We start from the raw sequence: 20,203 nt of genomic DNA, 5'->3' as shown, positions 1-20,203 counted from the left end.
TGAAGAAAAAAATCAAGAAGTCGCATTAATCTATAATCAAGAGACTCCATTAAAACCCTAGAAAAAGTATTTAGTTCTAATAAGCATAATTATATCCATCAAATTAAAATTAAAAAAAATATTAATGGAATAAATTAAAGAAGAAAATAAGAAACACTCTTGAAGAAGTTTCTAATCTTGATTATCCCTAGCCTCCAAATATTTTTCCTGAGTTTTTCAGAAGTGAAAATTGATGAAAATCACACTTAAATGTATTTATATAGTAGCCCTAGCGATTCTAGGTGGAAAATATACATTTGCCACCCTTAAATTGAGTTTTTAGTGATATGTACGGACGACAGTGTTGCGGCCCGTTACTTGGGCGCTGCAACTCTAAATTTGATTTTCAAACTCTGGCATCCTGTAGCGACAACCAATATATTTTTGTTGTAATTCTCTCGATATAACATATAATTTGATGATTAAAAATGTTTTAAAAAGATAGAAGAAATCTCTACACATTTTATTCAAAAAAGTTTCTTAGAAAATGAACGGAGAATAGTCAAAAATTGTCTTGAAACTTCAAACTAGATTTTTTTTATCACAAACAGAGCGCGTTAAACATCCCAAAATTAGAATTTCTACTCATTATATCGTACAACTCCAAACTCCATGATAAATCTACCATATTAATTTTTAACATGCTTCTTCTCATTTCAACTTATATGATGTATTTATAGAAACTTATATTACTAGGATCTTATTTACTATCATGTATGTTGATTAACAACCTAAAATATGTTTCTAAAATGATCAAATTCAACACACTAAGTTTAAGATTTTCTTACATTGAGAACATAGCGGAATAAATGGCTCCTCTCATTCAGTACTCTAACTCTCAAATCCTTTTAGTAGCAGAGTATCCCCAAGTACTGAATCTGAATCTTTTTTTCTCTGAATATATATGTGAGTAAAGTTCATCATAGTCTTCCTCAATGCTATGAGTATCACTCATCGCTAGTGTGAGAAATTTTTCAACTCACTAGGATATAATGGTGGCTGAAATCTCTGAGAAAGAGATGAAGGAATTTCGAAACCAATGGTAATAGCCACATTCGAAATTTACAGAGAAAGAGAAAAAAAAAGTGAGTTATTAGAATTTTTTATCTTTATCTTTAGGCTTAGGTTATAAATTTATTATATTAAATAAAAGAATAAAATATTTTGAGTGGCCAAAATTAAATCTCACTCAAAATTTAAATCGGATCAGATTAAATATAATTGTATCATATAATTAAGTACAAATTTATTATTTATTATTAATTAATTCCATAATCCTTATAAGATACAATTATTAGTTTTAAAATTCAAAACTTTATACATATTATAATTATTATTATATTTTTAATTAATAAATAATAATTAATAATTCAATTCTGAATAATCATTAATAACTATAAATTAAAACTCTAAATATAATTAATTACTAATACTAATTTATCATAATTAACAAACAAATTCTTCTTATCTTCTCAATTTAGCCCAACTTAGTAAAAAATTCTCAAATTTAACATAGTTAATTTTTGAATTTTAATTGATTAAATATATCAATTAATTGAGACATCAAGTTGATATTATCCTAGGTACTGCGGGGATCATGAGCCTATGTAATCAAGCTCTTAATAAGTTGATTTAAAATTTACCGAGTAAATTTTCTAACTTATTAATTTCTCATGAATTCACTATAGACCCAGAATTACACTATTGATTACATAGAAAGCTCCATATACCTAATATAGGTACGCTATGAATTGTCCATTATTTCAATCAAACTAATCAATGATCCTATACAGATGGTCTACATTGAGTAAGGATAAAATTATTATTTTACCTTTTATTTTATCCTTAAAATACTTAGGTCATTGTAAATGATATTTCAGTAACTAATATAATTACATAAATGAGCTCTCTATCATTTATCGTCTTCACCCAAACTCAAAGGAAACTATCATTTTACTTCTAGATAAATATAATAGCTATAGATGTTCATATCTATGGTTAACACTCACACTCAATTGAACCACTATGTTGACCTCAAAAAGTGATCAACCGACAACGGGGTCGTATGAATCTGATGCTTGATGCTTGTCACGTGTTACACAAATAAAATGAAAAAGTAGTAAGCACACAGATTTGTTATAGAGGTTCGACTCGACCCTCTGTGATAGCGAGTAATGACCTACTCTCTTTTTGGTTATATTGATACCTGGAGATAATACTATTCAGATCAATATAGGTGTCATCTGATATAGCTCTCTATATGGATACAAAATATGAATCAAGTTGGTAGATCTCTAATGAGAGAGATGAATACCCTTAGAGGCCTGTGAGAGAGGAAGACAGATAGAGAGAGAGAGAGAGAGAGAGAGAGAGAGAGAGAGAGAGAAAGAGAGAGAGAGCCTTTGGGGTGTGTATTAGAAAGAGAAAGAGAGGCTAGGGTTTCTGACCTAGAGTAAATTGGAGGCTAAGGATTAGGCTTAGTGACTTAGCCTTTCTAGATTAGAGTTAAGGTCTTTATATAGGAAGCTTAAGACCCTAATTTACAATGAAACCCTTAGATATTTACATATTAAATTGGTTGAATACAAAAGACTAAACTACCCCTTCAAAGTAGATATTTTCCATCAGTTTGTTGGGTCATTACGGGCCCAATTCATAGGTAGCTTGTTGTCCATGTTTTGGGTTGTACAAAGAGTCGTGTCAGGTTAATCCTAGCTACCCATAGACCTATAGGAGAGGTCTCGCTGGCCATGGTCAAGCCAGGTCAATCCTTGTCGGCTATGGTCCTACTAGGACTTGGTAGGTCATGTGCCTGCGAGGACCCTACAGGCCATCATGGCTTTACCAAGAGGAGGCCAGCCTTTGGATGTGGAGGCTAGCCTTTTGTAAGTTGAGGAAAACTTTGTACATTATTTTCTTGTAGAGGTCAGGTTCCCTTGGTCCAGAAGTCACTTTTTGGCCGGCCAGCTTGTGCTCAAATCTTAGCTGGCCTATATGCTCACTCTGGCTGGCCTATAGGCTTCTCTTGGCCGGCCAAGAATGTTTGTACAACTCCTTGAGGGCTCGCTTCACTCCATTTGGTTGCTGCTTGAGAGTTTTGCTATATCTTGCATGGAGGCCTTGTCTTGCTACTGGCAAGGCTGTACTCCACCTGTACTCTTTGTATTTGGCTTACATGGACATGCTACATCAAGTTGACAAAATTTAGGATAATATTTGCCCCCAAGTCCTTTTTCAAACATCTGGTCAGATAGGAACTTTTTAGCTTTCATCTTGTTTGTAGTAGTCTCTGTTGTGCAGTCTTTTCTAGCCAAGTGTTGGCTTTTTGCATGGCATGCTTTTGGATCTTTGATCTTCTCTCTGTATATATCTCATCTTCTCTCTTCTTGGGTATCTCTTCTTTATACCTGCCATTAACAAGTTTCAAGCTTTTGGAAACTTTTTTATTCTAATGTTACTTTGTAATATCTTTGGTATATTGATCCTCATGACAGTTTTGGAATGTGTAATGTGTGACTTTTTGATAGAAAAGTGGCCTTCGCTATGATTCTTGACTCTTTGAGTCATAAAGAATACGAGGCACATATTTGAGTTTTGAAAGAAAAATACACATTGGGATTCAAAAATTACCTTGGTCGGCCTAGGAGGTCTTACTTGAGACTTGGCCGACCCTAAGGCTTAATCATGGGTGTTGGCCAGCTTTAAGGTTTTACCCTATAAAGCTAACATGTTCTGTTAACTCAAACTTTTAGATTTCCTTGTTTTGATGATTAACAAATATTTGATTATAATTTGTTACTAATGGTTTATTGATTTTGTAGCAAATTTAAAAGAGAAAATAAATATTCTGGTATTTTTACCAAACTTTTGAAAGCAACACTAAATGGATTCAACAAGCATATCAAGAGCAAAAGATTCATCAAGGGATCAACAACTCAAGACCCTATTCAAAAGAGGTCTTCAAAAGCCCAAAGTCAAAAAGTCAACCCGAAAGTCAAAGTCAAAGTCAAAGTCAAGGTCAACTCTCGGGAAAAGTCAACATGGGATCAAAAACATGCAAATCAAGCTAGGAGGCTCATCTACATCAAGACTACTCAAAATCAAATGGTATAAATCTACTTTAGTCTTGTTAAAGTGATTTGCATAGCACACTAAGTTTTTATAAATTTGAATTTTGGCCCATTCACTAACTTGTGCAACAAGTTTTCTCACACGATATTTCAAAATTTTTTTTGATTGAAGTTCTAAATCACATTTTGTTTAACTAAGAGAACAAAGTTGGAATTTCTGAAATCGGATAATCGAGTAAGAAGTTATGCGCGTTTAAGTCCCGAAAAATGGCACTTTTGCCTCTGGTCAGTCATCCGGAATTCCGGTTGGCAACCGGAATTCCGGTTGTAATCAATCCGGAATTCCGGTTCCCATCCGGACTTCCAGTTCATGGCTGACCTCACCTCGGGAAACGTGCTAACGGCTATAAACGGCTAGTTTTTTATCAAACACTATATAAACTCGATTTTTCTTTCAAAAATTAAGTTGGTTGAGCATTTATTACATATATCTAACCTATCTAAGTGAGATTAAGGAGCTTCTAAGTTTGAAATCCAAACCAACACTTTTCAAACACTTTGAGCCAAAATTTGATTTTATTCATCTTAAGTGTGCTTGCTTTTCACTCTAGGTTTCCATTGTATCATCATATTTCTAGAGTGATTTTAGCTTGTATATCAAACACATTTCCATATTGTGATTGAGGTGAGGTTGGCACCGGTTTTGTAAACAACCCGGTAATAGTGAGATTGGCACTTCAATAATCCGAGAAAGAGGTTAATAGTCCTCGGGGGTGCGAAACTATTGTAAGAGGTTTGGAAATACCTTGGTGAAAATTTCCCGGTTGTAAGGGTTAGTCAAGCCCGTTAACTTGGCTCGATATTGGAACTCAAAGCTAGGTCCATAGCTTTGACGACCAAGGACGTAGGTGGCATAGCTCTACCGAACCTTGTAAAAATCGAGAGTTTGCATTTTCTAATCCTTAAACTCTTTACTTTACAAGCTTAATTATTTGTCTTAATATATTGCTTGCCATACTACTTGCTTTTACTTGATTAATTGACTAATTGCATAATTTTGTGTTAAAAATTTTAATTTTCCGAAATTAGTTTAAATTTCCAATTCACCCCCCCTCTTGGAAACATATCTTGGGCTAACAATTGGTATCAGAGCGAGGGCTCAAATTATTTGATTAGATTTCACAATCTAGAGCATGGAGTTTCCAAGTAATTCACAAAATAACATGTTAGAAGGTTTCAGCACAAATAGAGCACCATACTTCAATGGAGTAGATTTTCCTTATTGGAAAATTAGAATGGAAACTTACCTTCAATCTATTGACTGTGATTTATGGCATATTGTGTCTAGTGGTCCTTATGTTGCTAAACATGTCATAAATGGTGTTGAAGTAATTAAGACTTATGAAGCATATGATGAAAATGATAAGAAAATGTTTTCTAAAAATGCTAAAGCTAAATATGCTCTTATATGTGGTTTGGATAGAGACATTTTTAAAAATATTGAACAAGCCTCTACCGCTTATGATATGTGGAAAATGCTTGAAGTTACTCATCAAGGAACTAGTGCTATGAAGGAAACTAAAATTCAAATTTATTCCACTCAATATGAGAACTTTAAGATGAAATCGGATGAAACCATTGCTAATATGTATACTCGCTTCACTACAATTACTAATGGTTTGAACTCTCTTGGCAAGGTACTTACTCAAAAGGATATGGTGACCAAGATTTTGAGAAGTCTCACCAAGGCTTATCAAGGAAAGGTGGTTGCCATTCAAGAAGCCAAGGATCTCTCAATACTTCCCTTGGAAGAACTAATTGGCTCACTCATGAACCATGAAATTTTCATGAGTGCTCAAGAAGAAGAGGAAGTTAAGAAGAAAAAGAAGACTATTGCATTCAAGTCTTCCTCCTCCCATGCCATTAGTGAAGAAGATGAGGAAAGCTTATGTAGTGACATGGAGGACTTGGCACTCTTCTCTAAGAAATACAAAAAGTTCATGAAATTCAAAAAGAACTTTGGGAAGAAGCCACAAAGAGGGAGTGACTCAAAAGAAAGAAAAAGCAAAGATGATCCACCAATTTGCTTTGAATGCAAGAAGCCCGGACATATGAAGATGGATTGTCCAATGAGAAAGAAGAACAAATACAAAGGAAGGGCAATGTTAGCGGATTGGCTCAATAGTGACGAAGAGAACTCCGAAGAAGAAGGAAAGAATGAAGTAGCAAACATGTGCATGATGGCACTTGATGATGGGGTAAGCATTTCTAACCAAAATGATTGTGATAGCGAAAATGATGATGATAACTTAGATATACCATATGATGAGTTGTCTAATTCATTTAAGGAACTATTTGATGATTTTGGTAAATTGCTTGTTAAAAACCAAACCCTTAGAGAGAAGACCAACATGCTTTTAAAAGAAATTGAGATTTTGAAAATAAATGAAAAAGAACTTATAGCTAAATCTCAATGTGCTACATGTGCTTCACATAAGAAAGAAATTGTTGAATTGAAAGCCCATGTGAGAAGCCTAAAAAATGACATATATACCTTCACTAGAGGTAAGGAAGGCTATGATCTCATGGTGGGAAACCAATCATGTGGTTTTTCAAAAAATGGTATTGGTTATGATCCTAGTAAGAAACAAAAATTTTTGAGAAACTTTTTTGTGAAATCATCTAGTCTACCTCACTTTACATGCACATATTGTAACCGAGATGGTCATACTATTTCCTATTGTCATGTAAAGAAATTTGCATATCTAGGCAAGACTAAATGGGTACCAAAGGGTTCTAGAACTAACATGAATGGACCCAAAGTTATATGGGTACCAAAAGCCAACAAATGAACTTGTTTTTGTAGGAGTCAACAAGAAAGAGCCAAAGCTTATGGTTCTTGGATAGTGGATGTTCAAAGCATATGACCGGTGATCCATCAAGATTTTCAAGCTTCAAAAGCAAGGAAAGTGGCTTTGTCACTTTTGGAGACAATTCAAAAGGAAAAATCTTGGGCATTGGTGATATCGGTAACATATACTCTCCATGTATTAAAAATGTGCTTCTTGTTGATAATCTTAAACATAACTTGCTTAGTATTAGTCAATTATGTGATATAGGTTTTCGTGTTGTGTTTGAATCCTCAAAATGCTCCATTGAAAATATTTCAACCAATGAAGTTATTTTCCTTGGAGTAAGGAAGGATAATGTGTATGTTATTGATGTTGATTCTTTTGATAGTAAAAATAAATGTTTAACCGTTATGAATGATAATTCTTGGTTGTGGCATAGAAGATTAGGACATGCTAGTATGGATTCTATTTCAAAATTGGTTAGAAAAGATCTTGTTATTGGTTTGCCATCTATTCCGTTTGTTAAAGATAAACTTTGTGATGCATGCCAATTTGGAAAACAAATTAAAACATCTTTTCATTCCAAGAAAGAGATTTCAACTACTAGACCTTTGCAATTGCTTCATATTGATTTATTTGGTCCTTCTAGAATTGCTAGTCTTGGTGGTAAATACTATGCATTTGTAATTGTTGATGATTTTTCAAGATTTACTTGGGTTATTTTCTTGACTCTTAAAAGTGATGTTTTGGAAAACTTTGTCAAATTTTGTAAAAGTGTGCAAAATGAAAAAGGATACTCTATTACCTCCGTTAGGAGTGACCATGGTGGTGAGTTTGACAATGATGCCTTAGAATTGTTTTGTGATGAACATGGTTTTAACCATAACTTTTCGGCACCAAGAACTCCACAACAAAATGGAGTTGTCGAAAGGAAGAATAGAACAATTCAAGAAATGGCTAGGTCAATGCTAAATGAAATTTCATTACCAAAATATTTTTGGGCCGAGGCCGTCAATACCTCTTGTTATATTTTGAATCGTGTTTTCATTAGGCCCAACATGAATAAAACCCCTTATGAGCTTTGGAAAGGAAGAAAACCCAACATTGGCTATTTTAAAGTTTTTGGATGCAAATGTTACATTTTAAACACCAAGGACAACCTTGGAAAATTTGATGCTAAATCCGATGTTGGAATTTTTATAGGGTATTCAACACATAGTAAAGCTTATAGAATTTATAACAAAAGAACTAATGTTGTTGAAGAATCTATTCATGTTGCCTTTGATGAGACTAACCCGCCTACAAGCAAAAATTTAGATGATGATGTTGTAGGTTTGGGAGATGAGGTTCAAAATCTCGAAATTGGAGAAACTTCCAATGCTCCCTCATAAACTCCCAAAGAGGAACCACCCGTGGAAAAGGTAAATGAAAGCCAAGGTATGAATTCTAACCTTCCACATGAGTGGAAATTCAAAAGTGCTCATCCTATAGACCAAATTCTAGGTGATCCTTCTCAAGGTGTCACTACTAGAAACTCCCTTAGAAACTTGTGTAATTTCATTGCTTTTATTTCTCAAATTGAACCAAAGAATTTTAAAGAGGCCGAAGTTGATGAATTTTGGCTTCTAGCTATGCAAGAAGAAATAAATCAATTTATAAGAAATAATGTTTGGGAGTTAGTTCCAAGACCGTCACATCAATCGGTGATTGGAACAAAATGGGTCTATAGAAATAAGGTAGATGAGCATGGGGTCATTGTGCGTAACAAGGCTAGATTAGTGGCCCAAGGTTACAATCAAGAAGAAGGAATTGATTATGAGGAAACATTTGCCTCGGTAGCAAGACTTGAGTCCATTAGAATGTTGTTAGCTTTTGCATGCCACAAGAATTTTATCTTGTACCAAATGGATGTAAAAAGCGCATTCTTAAATGGGTACATTATGGAAGAGGTTTATGTCTCTCAACCACCCGGTTTTCAAAATCATAAATACCCTAACCATGTTTACAAATTGAAAAAGGCTTTATATGGTTTAAAGCAAGCTCCTAGAGCTTGGTATGAAAGATTAAGCACTTTTCTTATTTCAAATGGTTTTTCAATGGGTAAAGCGGATAATACACTTTTTATAAAAAGAAAATCTAAAGACATTATTATAGTACAAATTTATGTTGATGATATTATTTTTGGTGCTACTAATGATGCTCTTTGTGAAGAATTTTCTAAGTGTATGCATAGTGAGTTTGAGATGAGCATGATGGGAGAACTCAACTTTTTTCTTGGACTTCAAATCAAGCAACAAAAGGATGGCATATTCATAGGTCAAACTAAGTACATTAAGGATCTTCTTCAAAAGTTTGACTTGGCAAATGTAAAGTCCATGAATACACCCATGAGCACATCCATAAAGATGGACAAAGATGAAAGCGGTAAGAATGTGGACATCACCAAGTATCGAGGTATGATTGGCTCTTTATTATATTTAACCGCTAGTAGACCGGATATTTTGTTTAGTGTTGGTCTTTGTGCTAGGTACCAATCTTGTCCTAAAGAATCCCACTTGAGTGCCGTTTAGAGAATATTTAGATACTTGATAGGCACAATGAATCTAGGACTTTGGTACCCCAAGAACTCAAACGTTGAAATAGTTAGCTACTCGGATGCCGACTTTGCCGGTTGTAAGACGGATAGAAAAAGTACTAGTGGAACTTGTCACTTTCTAGGAAATTCCTTAGTGTCATGGTTTAGCAAGAAACAAAACTCGGTAGCTCTATCCACAACCGAAGTCGAATATATAGCCGCGGGTAGTTGTTGTTGTTGCTATAATTTTAAACACTACGCAAGTATACGCAATCAAGTAGTAAAACTCACACAGGTGAGGTCGATCCCACAGGGAATTGGATTAAATACCACTAAACTATACTTATAATTCTATTTGGCAATATCAAAAACAAGTATGATTTAAAAACAGTAAAATATGAAAGAAATTCAGAAAACTTAATAACACAATTTAAGGTTGAGCAAGATGAGACAATAGGGAGGAGAATCCTGTTGTTGTTTACCCAAATCGTTAATGATTAATTACTATCCTATTCTTGAAGTGAATGACAGATTATGAAACAACCTAGCTCCTTTCAGATCTTCTAGATTCTAAATCACATGTTATCTAATTAATTCCTTAATTAAACTAACATGAAATCAGCATTAAGCAATAATCTACTCGTCACATAAGTCATGCAAATACTTTCGTTTCACATAGAACATTGATTATCTTAATTTTAGCATTCTCAATTCTCACTTTTCAGATTTTGAATTGAGATCATAGAACATGCACAAGGTGATCAATCTTAAACATGAAATTAAGAACAAATTAAGATAATTTCACACACAAGAATTGAGGAATGGTAATTAAACATTAACTAGGAAAACATTAAACAACAATCATCATCCTCCCTAAATGGGAAATTTAGTTCAGAAATAAATCCATAACCATTCCTATAGCAATATTCAACATAAATAAATTAAAGAGGAATAAAGAAAAGAACTGTTGGAGGATGAATTCTGGATCTTCACTTGAATCTCCGTGCTCTTCTTGCCTCTTTCTGATGTGTTTTAGGGTTCCAAATCGCTCTCTCTGACTTCCAATCGCAGTTTTCTATTTATACTTGAAATTTAGGGTTCGATGGACGAAAATACCCCCGGTCCGTACGGGATCTCGCCGCGGCCATGCTTCCTCTCGCCGCGGCGAGAATGTGCCAAATTTAGGCACTTTCTGTAAGTTGAATCTCGCCGCGGCGAGCCTCTTCATCGCCGCGGCCAGATATGCAAAAACTCAGAAATTAAGTTTTTCTTCGGCTCAGCACGTCTTTCAATGAGTTTCTGCACCCGAGACCTCTTTTACTCCAAAGAACCTGAAAACATAGAAAACAAGCATAATTCCGTCCCAACACAGCTAAAAATGCACATAAATCGGATCCAAAACATAGGCTAAAAATAGCCTAACAAACTACCCCAAACTGACTCTTTACTCGTCCCCGAGTAAACTAAGACTAAACTAAAAAACTGACAATGATAGCTGAACTTTCCAACAATTTAATTGTTACCACCACCTGCACAACTTCAATCCAATAATAACCAGAATTTCAACTTGCCAACTCTAAGAACTAAGTTGAATGTGCAATTTACAAGTAAGTAATTCATACAAACATAAAGCACCGCAATTCCCATCAATATCACAACTGTTCTAACTTTCCAACTTCCCACTAACACATGATCAATAAGTTTGAATGACATACTCCTCTCCACTAATGTTGACAAATTTCTATTCGGAATCAATAGGTCTTTTTCGGTTAAAATCACATGGCTTAGGTACATGGGTAGGTAAAAAGTCATTTAGGCTATACTATACCATAAGCACAATTAACCAAGCAAGCCTAGACATTTATTTTGCTTACTTTCCATATATCCCAAAAACAGAAATAAGAGATTACAATTTTTTCTTTATGTGTGTGCCTCATAATTTTCTTAATTTTTTTCTTTTTTTTCATAGGCACAACACACCATATTCTTATTATTTTTTTTCAATCTCTCATTCCTACACTTTATATTTTTTTTTTTTTCACTTACAGCACTTATTTCCCCCCAAACTTGCTTCAAGGCTCATGGCATAATAAAATATGTTCAGGGTGAAAAGAGTTTAGAATAACGAATTCAGCTCCGTTAAGTGGTGAAAAATTTTTAAAACAGGCTAAGCTCAACTTTGGGTATACTAAGGAAATTTTTTTCAGGTAGGCTTGAAAGGCTCAATCGATCCAAAGAAAATTTGCCTAAATCATTTTCCAAACAAAAATCATCAAGGATTTCGCTTCAAGAGAGTATGTCAAACAAATTCTATTCCATGTTCAACCAGTCATTCCACAATCCAAATAGAACACAAGTGATATGTGAGAATAGCAAATGTTTTAAACCTACATGAATCACTTCCTAGCACACATCCAATTTAATTCAAACAGTTGCAAGTCAAGCACACAGTTATGTTTCAATCCATTGCACAAGTGAATAACAACAATTCAATCCATTTTTCAATTTAGCTATCACGGAAGACTAAAAAAAAAAACTAAAACAAACTAAACTAAAACAAATAAACGCGAAAAAAAATAAATTAAGTTTCCCCCCCCCAAACTAAAATGCACATTGTCCCCAATGTGTGATAAGTGAAAGTTTGGAGACCATAAAGGGCATGAATAGCGTCTGTGGTAGCAGGCACTCTAACCCCCCTAACTCTAACTTTGCCCTCTTCTCTTTCAGGCCAGTTGGCTAAAAATTCCAAAGCTAGAGTTTGATTACCACGCTCAGTGACATCTACGAATTGAGTCCACTGCCTCTGTAGGATTTGATCCCTAATAGATGCAAAAGCAGGGGGAATGTTGGCATGTTGGCTTTGGTTGACAATGTCTATCCCTCTATCTTCAATGAATGCCCTATCTTTTAATTTCAAAAACCGCTCTTGAGCCTCAATGTTGGTAAACCTAACTCTATCAAGGTTAGGGCGTCCCCTAGATGGGTTGGATGATGAAGCTCCCTCTTCATTAACCCTTGACCTCTTTGGACCCATAACTCCCAAAATTTTTTTTTCTAACTCTCAAGATTTTTCAAAATTTTGACAGCACTTCCCCTTAAAAATTGACTTCCCGGAATTTAAATTCCCTTCAATCTAACCCAATTCTATTCACACAATCAATTTCAACAATGTATATAGCAAAAATCCCAAATATCCACCAAATAATTCACTATCCAACAAATTCACAAATTTTTCAATAAAAATTGGAATGGAAGTCTTAGAATCAATACCTCAATGACAATGTTCCTTTACTCATCCTCCATTGTTGACATCTTGAAGCTTTTGAGAAGAAAAGGATGAATAAGGTATTTGGGTGAGGTTTTAGGGATTTGGGGTTGATTTTGTGTGGGAAATAGTGTTTAATGTGAAAAATAAGGGTTTAGGATGATTGTTGATGAAAAATTATGGTTAGATTTGATGAAAAAGGAGTTTTGAATGGGATTAGATGAAGAAAAAATGGTGAGGAATGGTGTTTTCGGCGTGGAGAAGTTAGGGTTTGAGTGTGGGGTTTGATTTGAAATGTTGGGGAATTGGGGTTTAAAAAGGGGAAACTGACACTCTCGCCGCGGCGACCTATACCCTCGCCGCGGCGAGAATCCGTGGAAATCTGCTTGTTTCTGTAAGTTCAACCTCGCCGCGGCGGTATGTCCCCTCGCCGCGGCGAGAAATCTCGAAAATAGGCCGCTTTCTGTAAGACAATTCTGGCCGCGGCCAGACATCCCATGGCCGCGGCCACGCCACCGACCACAAATTTTTTTTTTTTTTTTTTTTTTCAATAACGAAACAGAATGAACATCAAGAAAAATAACAGTAAACTAAAAAAAACGTTCAACTAAATCAAAAGAAAACTTGGGTTGCCTCCCAATTAGCGCTAACTTTATCGTCGCTCAGCTAGACGTTGATCGAGATCTTTAAAGTGGCGCCAGAATCATGGCGGACTTGGTTTGATCAAATTGACCTCCCAAGTAGAGCTTTAATCGTTGTCCATTCACTTTGAAAGTATTAAGACTTTCACCTTTTAGTTCCACTGCTCCGTAGGGAAACACTTTGATCACCGTAAATGGCCCTGACCACCTTGATTTTAATTTACCAGGAAACAACTTTAGCCTTGAGTTAAAGAGTAGAACTTGTTGACCAGGTTGAAACTCTTTTCTGACTAGATTTCTGTCATGCCATCTCTTAGTTCTTTCCTTGTAAATCTTGGCGTTCTCATATGCTTCATTTCGAAATTCTTCCAACTCATCCAACTGTAGTAGTCTTTTCTGCCCAGCAGCTTTTAAGTCCATGTTCAGAGTTCTCATTGCCCAATAAGCTTTGTGTTCTAACTCCACCGGTAAATGACACGCCTTTCCAAACACCAACCGATATGGTGACATCCCAATTGGCGTCTTGAACGCTGTTCTATAAGCCCACAATGCGTCATCCAACTTTCTTGACCAATCTTTCCTTGATCTCTGCATCGTTTTCTCCAGAATCATCTTTATTTCCCGGTTAGAAATTTCAGCTTGGCCATTACTTTGCGGATGATAAGGTAGAGCTGTTCTATGACGAACACCATATCTCGAAAGGAGTGCTTCGAATTGTTTGTTGCAAAAGTGACTCCCTTCATCGCTTATGATTGCTCGGGGAGTTCCAAACCGAGTGAATATGTTCTTTTGAAGGAACCGAAGGACTGTTTTACCATCATTAGCTGGTGTGGCTGCAGCTTCCACCCATTTTGACACGTAATCCACAGCTAATAGGATGTATAGATTGCTAAACGATGAAGGAAAAGGACCCATAAAATCTATCCCCCATACATCAAACAATTCTACTTCCAAGATTCCTGTCAAAGGCATTTCGTTTCTCCTTGAGATGTTTCCTGTACGCTGACAACGATCACATGCCTTCACAAAAGTACTAGCGTCTTTGAAAAGTGTTGGCCAAAAGAATCCACTTTGCAACACCTTGGCAGCTGTTCTTGTTCCACTGAAGTGTCCCCCGCATGGTAAAGCATGACAGTGATTAAGAATAGAGTACATCTCCTCTTCAGGCACACACCTTCTTATTATCTGATCTGCACAGTGCTTGTAGAGGATTGGCTCTTCCCAATAATAATGTTTCACCTCAGTAAAGAACTTCTTTAGTTGTTGTCGAGATAGCTCAGGAGGAGTGATATTGGCAGCCAAGAAGTTAACATAATCAGCATACCATGGTACCATCAGACTTTCCCTCACACTAAAGAGTTGTTCATCGGGAAATTGTTCATTTATTTGTACCTCTTTTGTATTCTGACTTTCTTCTAGTTCTAGTCTTGACAAGTGATCTGCCACCAAGTTCTCAGTACCCTTCTTGTCTTTTATGTCTAGATCAAATTCTTGCAAAAGAAGAACCCATCGAATCAGTCGTGGTTTGGCATCCTTCTTAGTCATCAAGTATTTGATTGCTGAATGGTCTGTATACACTATCACTTTATTACCAATTAAATAGGGTCGAAATTTGTCACATGCAAACACTATGGCCAGCATCTCTTTTTCTGTAGTAGCGTAGTTTAGTTGGGCATCATTCAAGGTTTTGCTTGCATAATAAATGGTTCTGAATACCTTGTCAACCCGTTGTCCCAAGACTGCTCCAATAGCATAATCACTTGCATCGCACATGATTTCAAAAGGTAATTCCCAGTTTGGTGTAGTCACAATCGGTGCTGAGATTAACTTCGCCTTGAGAATTTGGAATGCTTCAAGACAATCTTTCCCAAATTCAAAAGGTACTCCACTAGCAAGAAGATTGGATAGCGGTTTGGCCACTTTGGAAAAGTCTTTGATAAATCTTCTATAAAACCCCGCATGACCCAAAAAGCTTCGGACTCCCTTCACTGAAATCGGAGGAGGCAAGTTCTCAATTGTAGATACTTTGGCTCTGTCAACCTCAATACCTTCTTTTGAGATTTTATGTCCCAGCACTATTCCTTCTGTAACCATGAAATGACACTTTTCCCAGTTCAGCACCAAATTAGAGTCTTCACATCTTGCTAAAACCAACTCCAGGTTACTCAGACATTGGTCAAACGATGAGCCAAACACTGAAAAATCATCCATGAACACCTCGATGCACTTTTCTATTAAATCTGAAAATATAGCCATCATACACCTCTGAAATGTTGCTGGAGCATTACATAGCCCAAATGGCATTCGTCGAAAAGCAAAAGTACCATATGGACATGTGAATGTTGTTTTCTCTTGATCCTCCGGTGCTATAGCTATTTGGTGATACCCTGAGTATCCATCAAGAAAACAATAGTACTCTTGTCCTGCCAACTTGTCTAACATCTGATCAATGAATGGGAGTGGAAAGTGATCTTTTCTTGTGGCCTTGTTGAGTTTTCGGTAGTCAATGCAAATTCTCCATCCCGTGACAGTTCTAGTTGGGATGAGTTCATTCTTCTCATTCTTCACCACCGTCATCCCTCCTTTCTTTGGGACAACTTGGACTGGGCTCACCCATTTACTGTCTGAAATAGGATACGCTACCCCTGCATCTAACCACTTCAAGACTTCCTTTCTGACAACCTCCTTCATTGGTGGATTTAATCTACGTTGTGCATCAATGGTTGGTTTCACTCCTTCCTCCATTAAGATTCTATGCATTACAGTTGAGGGGCTTATCCCTTTAATATCTGCTAAAGTCCATCCAATGGCTTTTGAATGCTTCCTTAGAACCCGTAATAGCTTATCTGTCTCTACAGAAGATAGGGAAGAAGCCACAATAACAGGAAGTGTCTTATTTTCACCCAAATATTCATACCTGAGATGCTGTGGTAGGACTTTTAACTCTAGTTGAGGAGGCTTTTCAGTAGATGGGGTAGGCTTTGTTGGTATGACTCCTAACTCTTCATAATACTTTCTATTCAGCGGTCCATAAGAATCGAGCCACATAGCATATTCATAAGCTTCCTTACCATCTTGTTCTACCACCTCTTCTTGTACCAAAGTCAGATTAAGAGGATCTTCAGCATGTGTCTTTGTCTCCACTAACTGATCCACCACATCAATTGCAAAACAGTTGTCACTAGCTGTAGGATAGGTCATTGCTTTGAGTACATTAAATACAACTTCATCTCCTTGTACCCTTAGCTTTAACTCTCCTTTCTGAACATCAATTAGTGCTTTCCCTGTTGCCAAGAAAGGTCTCCCCAGAATGATAGGAACATTCTTGTCTTCTTCCATATCCGTAACAATGAAATCGACTGGGAAGATGAACTTGTCCACCTTTACTAACACATCCTCAATGACTCCTCTAGGGTGAGCTAGCGATCGATACGCAATTGAAGAGTTACAGTAGTTGGCTTTGCTTCACCTAGCTGCAATCTTTTGAACACTGACAAGGGCATTAAGTTAATACTGGCTCCCAAATCACATAGTGCATTTATCCCTTCAATCTTACCAATAGTACAAGGAATAGTGAAACTCCCTGGATCTCTGAGTTTTGGAGGGAGTTTCTTCTGTAGAATAGCGCTACACTCTTCAGTTAGAGCCACTGTCTCATAGTCTTCCATCTTCCTCTTCTTTGACAAAATTTCCTTCATAAACTTCACATAACTTGGCATCTGCTCTAGAGCTTCAGCAAAAGGAATGTTAATGTGAAGTCTTTTGAAGACTTCTAGAAACTTGGTGAACTGCTTGTCTAAGCTTGACTTTCTCGGCCTGCGAGGATAGGGTATCTTTACATGATGATCAGTACTAATCGGTGAAGACTGTTGTGGTGGTGCTGGGCTATCAGTAGCCTTCTCTGCTGTCGGTGTTGGTGTCGGCACTGGTTGAGCATTTATTTCTACATCTACCTCAACTGATTTTGGTAACTCAGGCCCATCATACTTCTTACCGCTCCTCAGGGTAATTGCCTTGCAGTTTTCTTTAGGATTAACTTCAGTAGTGCTAGGCAAATTTCCTTGAGGGCGGGTTGCTACCTGAGTTGCTACCGGCCCATCCGAGTCCGTGTGTCTTTAATTGAGGATCTAGTTTCGGTCATGAATTGGAGCAAGAAATACGTACGCAAACTAGAACTTCCACCAGAGGCTTGTTGTCGATTAAACCGTTGGTTCTGATTTCTTTGTTGATAGAACCCACTATTTCTTCGGTTGTTATTCTGGTTGAACCCATAATTGTTGTTGTTGTTGTTCTGTGAAAAATTCCCCATGGCCTTAGCTTCATCCATTGGCAAATCATCCACATCTGCTTGACACTCCGAAAAGTGATGACTTCCTCCACATAACTCACAAACAATTTGGGCTTGCTTAGCTTGCCCTGCAATGATTTTAGTCAATGCCTCAACCTGAGCTGTTAACTTTGTGATGGCGTCGACTTCTAACACACCAGCTACCTTCTTGGATTGACTCCTTTCAGTTGGCCACTGCTGGTTGTTTAGAGCCATCTCCTCCAATAGATCATATGCCTCATTAGCACTTTTTCTCATAAAAGCTCCGCCCGCTGCTGCATCTATTAGAGTTCTAGTATTACCAACCAACCCGTTGTAGAAGTTGTGAACCAGCATCCACTTCTCTATACCATGATGGGGACACCTCCTGATCAGATCTTTAAACCTCTCCCAAGCTTCATAGAGAGATTCATTATCTTGTTGGCAGAAATTGTTGATTTCTCCTCTTAGCTTTGCAGACTTAGCTGGAGGAAAGAACTTTGACAAGAATTTTGTTGCCAGATCATTCCATGTAGCAATAGAATTTGGTGGCAAAGAATTCAACCAACTCTTGGCTCGTTCTCTGAGCGAGAATGGAAACAACCTCAATCTAATGGCATCGTCGCTAACTCCATTAACTTTAAAAGTTTCACAAAGTTCCATGAAGTTAGAGAGATGCAAATTAGGATCTTCAGAAGGGAGACCACCAAACTGAACTGAAGACTGCACCATTTGAAGGATGGCAGGCTTGATCTCGAAGTTGTTTGCATCCACTGCCGGTGGCCTAATACATGACTGCACTCCCGTCAGAGTAGGGAGAATGTAATCTCTCAAGCTACGGCCATTAGCTTGATCTTCCACAGCGCCACCATTATTACCATTATTACGCCCATTGTTCCCAACATTATTGTTCACATTGGCAGCCATGATTTCTGATGTTTCAGCAGTTGCTGAAACTCTTTCTTGCCTCTTGTTCTTTCGATTCTTCCTGCAGGTTTTCTCAATTTCAGGATCAACTGGTAATATGACTGATTGTCCTTGACGGCGCATGCACTTAGGATTCCTGAAATAAATAAAGAAAATATTGCAAGAAAAAGGTTAGAAAAATCAGCAAGAGAAAATATACCAAAGTAGAAGTTAGTATAATTTTATGTAATATTAATCTTTAACAATTCCCCGGCAACGGCGCCAAAAACTTGTTGCTATAATTTTAAACACTACGCAAGTATACGCAATCAAGTAGTAAAACTCACACAGGTGAGGTCGATCCCACAGGGAATTGGATTAAATACCACTAAACTATACTTATAATTCTATTTGGCAATATCAAAAACAAGTATGATTTAAAAACAGTAAAATATGAAAGAAATTCAGAAAACTTAATAACACAATTTAAGGTTGAGCAAGATGAGACAATAGGGAGGAGAATCCTGTTGTTGTTTACCCAAATCGTTAATGATTAATTACTATCCTATTCTTGAAGTGAATGACAGATTATGAAACAACCTAGCTCCTTTCAGATCTTCTAGATTCTAAATCACATGTTATCTAATTAATTCCTTAATTAAACTAACATGAAATCAGCATTAAGCAATAATCTACTCGTCACATAAGTCATGCAAATACTTTCGTTTCACATAGAACATTGATTATCTTAATTTTAGCATTCTCAATTCTCACTTTTCAGATTTTGAATTGAGATCATAGAACATGCACAAGGTGATCAATCTTAAACATGAAATTAAGAACAAATTAAGATAATTTCACACACAAGAATTGAGGAATGGTAATTAAACATTAACTAGGAAAACATTAAACAACAATCATCATCCTCCCTAAATGGGAAATTTAGTTCAGAAATAAATCCATAACCATTCCTATAGCAATATTCAACATAAATAAATTAAAGAGGAATAAAGAAAAGAACTGTTGGAGGATGAATTCTGGATCTTCACTTGAATCTCCGTGCTCTTCTTGCCTCTTTCTGCTGTGTTTTAGGGTTCCAAATCGCTCTCTCTGACTTCCAATCGCAGTTTTCTATTTATACTTGAAATTTAGGGTTCGATGGACGAAAATACCCCTGGTCCGTACGGGATCTCGCCGCGGCCATGCTTCCTCTCGCCGCGGCGAGAATGTGCCAAATTTAGGCACTTTCTGTAAGTTGAATCTCGCCGCGGCGAGCCTCTTCATCGCCGCGGCCAGATATGCAAAAACTCAGAAATTAAGTTTTTCTTCGGCTCAGCACGTCTTTCAATGAGTTTCTGCACCCGAGACCTCTTTTACTCCAAAGAACCTGAAAACATAGAAAACAAGCATAATTCCGTCCCAACACAGCTAAAAATGCACATAAATCGGATCCAAAACATAGGCTAAAAATAGCCTAACAGTTGTGCACAAATACTTTGGATGAAACAAACTCTTAAGGATTTTGATATTGATTTTGAGTGTACACCCA

General features: G+C 36.7%; 1 non-coding gene across 1 annotated transcript; it reads left to right on the top strand.

The window, feature by feature from the left end:
* The first annotated feature begins 18,115 nt into the window (after positions 1-18,115).
* On the top strand, positions 18,116-18,222 carry LOC133036358 (small nucleolar RNA R71). The gene has a single exon (XR_009687015.1). It is a non-coding gene; the product is annotated as a small nucleolar RNA R71 (small nucleolar RNA).
* Positions 18,223-20,203: the final 1,981 nt, after the last annotated feature.

The sequence above is a fragment of the Cannabis sativa genome, chromosome 3 (assembly GCF_029168945.1).
Source record: "Cannabis sativa cultivar Pink pepper isolate KNU-18-1 chromosome 3, ASM2916894v1, whole genome shotgun sequence".
Classification (NCBI taxonomy): Eukaryota; Viridiplantae; Streptophyta; class Magnoliopsida; order Rosales; family Cannabaceae; genus Cannabis; species Cannabis sativa.
The sequence above is the reverse complement of the archived record's forward strand: the minus strand, read 5'-3'. Positions and strand labels throughout refer to the sequence as shown.